Here is a 3,978-nt window from a genome sequence, read left to right as displayed (position 1 = left end):
ATGTTATGAAGGTAAAATTCACATCTTACTCAATATATCCAAAACCAAACACATTATTTTCCTCCAAAACCATCTCCTCTCTTTAACTTTTCTATATTATCAAGTACACCATCATTCTTACGTTGGTTCACAATCTAGGCATCATCCTCAAGGCTTCACATCTCACTCACCTGTTGCCAATACCTTTTCATTTTACCTTTGTAACATCTTCAGTGTACAACCCGTTTTTGCAGTCCCTCATTACCTCATGACTGGTCTATTTCAATGGCCTCAATTGCAATAACCTCAAGGGTGGTCTACATGGCTCAATTCTCTATCTCCTCCAGGCTAGTCTCTATTCAGTTGTCAAAGTAATCTTCCAAACATACAGATTTGACCATCACCTCCTGAAATCAATAATCTGCACTGCCTCATTAATGTCTCAAAGATCAAATATAAACTTCTCTGACATTCAATGCACTCCCACCACCACCACCATACATATACCTTTTCACAGACATGTTTCTAGTCTCTAACATACACTTACATTCACACACACATATACACACTTTGTGATCCTGTAACATGGGCCTTGATATTCCATGTGCAAGACATGTCACCTTCCCAGTTCCAGACATTTTCACAGGCTATTTTCTAAGTCTTGTATACTCTGCTTCTTTAGTTCCAACTTGGGGCTTTCTTGTTTTTCTTTAAGTCTATATAAAATCATGCCCTCCAAAGCAAGGCTTCCACTACCCCCCTGAATTTTAATCCCTTGCCTGTGGATTATTTCCAATTTAGTCTGTATATAGTTTTTTTTTATATAGCCGTTTGCATGTTGTCTCTTCAATTATAATGTGAACCCTTGAGAACAGGGACTATATTTTATCTTGCTCTGAGTACCCAGCACCTATCACAGTGACTGGAATGTAATAGGTGCTTAATAAACTTTCATTGACTGACTAAATGGATAAAATATTTACAGGACATCTGGTTTGAGATGTCTAATAAGCAGTTGGAGGTACACCTCCTGGATAGTTTAAATATCAATGTGATGTTGCCTGATCATACTAGATTGTGAAAGCCCATATTTAAATTTGCAGTGTGATAATTTGCACTGCATAAATCAACAAATCCTAAAAATTGAGACTTCATTTATTATTTTGTTGGTTATCTAGATTTAAAGAATTTATGGAGAAAATGTCAGTAATGCAGATTAAACTTAAAAGTTTTCAGATGTGTTCTCAGCGAGTTGATTGTTAAACATTTACCAGCACATCTCTGGAAAGTTAAATTTAAGAATCATTGACAAAGAGCTGATAATTCAATCTATGGTAGTTAATGAGATGGAGTAGAGTAGATGATAAATATAAAAATTAGGACTAGAATCAAAGTTTCACTGCTTCTAATCCATGATTAATGTCACTACCCTTAACAAAAATGTTAGTAAGAAATTTCAATAATGAACTCAAAATTCTTTTATAAACCTATCTGGCACCTAATGCTTTTTTTTCTGTGAAGATGAGAAGTTAAGGGGGAGATGAGAATCACTCTTTTTATAGCAGTGTAAAAATTGTAAGTATATTACTGATCCCAAATTACAATGTGTTAAAAAGCACTATCAGAAATGCAACCTTGACCCTAACACTCTTGCCAATTAGAGCAAAAGGATTAATTAGATTCCCAGTACTCTCTTATAGAAAAAGATGGGTCTCAAAATGGAAAGTCATTCTAATCTGAAGTTATTTCATTCAAATTCTATTTAACTCTAATTTTATACCTTTGTATATATTAATGAAAGTAAAAGGGTATATTTGAGCACATGCATTTCTTTAATTAGAAAGCTGAAGCCTAATTCTCCAAGGTTCCTTGCATCTCTAAAATCCTGTGTTTTTAATATTCTGGTAGAGTTAAGGTCTAATTTTCCTTTTCTTACACATGTGATACAAGTGGGCAGACATTATCAGTGAGCAAATAATTGTTTACAACAATATTATATCCCTTGGGAGGTACTGCACTCTGAAAGCAGTCTCAGGATGGAGCAAATTGAATTGGAGAATCACAGACTTTGTGACTCTCAGAGTTGGAAGTGATGTCAACATTTGTCTAGTCCAACACCACACAAAAATATTCAACATTATAACAACCAATAAATGGTCATCCAGATTCTGTTTGAAGATCTCTAGTGAGGAGATATCTACCATCTTTCAAGGCAATACATTACACTTTTGGAATCTTCAATTGTTAAATTTTTTCTCACATCAAACTTAAATTTCCCTGTTTATTAATTCCACCAGGTACTCATGGTTCTATTCTCTGAGGTCAAACAGAATAGGCTTAATCCCTTTTGCACATGATCATTCTTCAAATCCTGAAAATTAGTGACTCCATACCTCTGATTTGTGTCTTCAATGGGCTAGACAGGCTCAGGTTCTTTAACCATTTTTCAACATGTCATTTTCTCAAACACCTTCTCTATCTTGGTCAACCTGCAGGTTATTGATATGCTTTTGAAGTCACAGCACTCAGAACTGAATTTAATACTTCATATGAGGTCTAATGAGGGTGGCATTTAGGAGTACTATCATCTTATTATTCCTAAAAGCTATACCACCCTTAATAGAATCCTGTTTATCATGAGCTTTTTTGGGATCCTACACATACTAATGCTTCATATTGAGCTTGCAATCCACTAAAACCACAATGTTTTCAGAATAATGCAGTTTATCCATGCCTCCTCCATCTTCAATTTTTAAAATTGATTTTTGTACCCAGGGAAAAACTTTACATTTATCCCTATTGAACTTCATCTTATTAATGATCAGTCCAATCCTCTAGCCTGTCAAAATCCTTTTGTATCCTGATTTTCTTTCACTTTGATGGTTACCATTCTCAGCGTTGATTCTTCTGAAAATTTGATAAGTGTAAGATCTATACCATTATCCAAATCATTGTTAAGAATGTTTAACAGTATATGAGCACAAAGATAGCTCTGTAGTATTCAACTGGCAAAATCCTGACACATCAAAATTGACCCATTATCAAGTACTCTTTGAATCTAGGTATTAAATGAGTTCTTAATCCCTCTGACTATAAGATGATACAATATACATCTCTTGATTTTTTCAACAAGAATAGTATGCTATATAAAAATCTTCATCAAAATCTGGTCAAATTTATTCTCCTTGCTAACTAGTTTACTAATTTTGTCATAAAAATTAAATTACTTATTCTGGCATAATCTGTTATGGATTAACCATTTGGCTCTTTGAAACAATTGCTTCCATTTCTCTATGTTCACCAAATAACTATTTACTGAATCATTATAGAATTTTCCAAGGGAAAAAATGTAAGATATTGACTTGAAGCTTGAAGCCCCTATTTTCTTCTCAAGTTAGATTAGTCGGCATTTAAATATCCATAAATTTGTGATCCCTATACCATTTTTATGATTTTTAAAATTGCACTGACAATACTAATCACATCTCCCAGGTCTTTCAGAACTAGCAAATGTAGTTCATCTTGGCCAGTTATCTTGAATTCATTAAGAGAAGCTATGTGCTCTGTTATATTCTCATTATTTATCCTTCATTTCAAATCTTTTTAGTTATTTTTGTGCCATCATTTACAATGCAAAGTAATGTTCCTTTGTAAAGAAAGTGAAGCAACATAAAATTGAGTAATTTTACCTTCCCTGCTTTTAACAATTATACTAGTCCAATACCCCCAAAGTAGAGATAGCATCCCCTCCAAATAGAGCTCCTAACCTTTCAAGATGAGTGAAGGGGCAGGACACTAAAGAATTCAGCAAACTTAAGTCCTTGCTTATATGTATTCATAAAGACAATGCATATCCGACTAGGTAAGTGTGTGCAAGAAAAGATATAATTTCTACATCCTATTCAAAGATAAAGTTTTTAATGTAAAAGATGATCTTACAGGGCAGAGCCAAGATGGTGGAGAGGAAGCAGCAAGCTGCCTGAGCTCTCCTTCTGTTCC

The sequence above is a fragment of the Dromiciops gliroides genome, chromosome 1 (assembly GCF_019393635.1).
Source record: "Dromiciops gliroides isolate mDroGli1 chromosome 1, mDroGli1.pri, whole genome shotgun sequence".
NCBI lineage: Eukaryota > Metazoa > Chordata > Mammalia > Microbiotheria > Microbiotheriidae > Dromiciops > Dromiciops gliroides.
Note: the sequence above shows the minus strand (reverse complement) of the source record.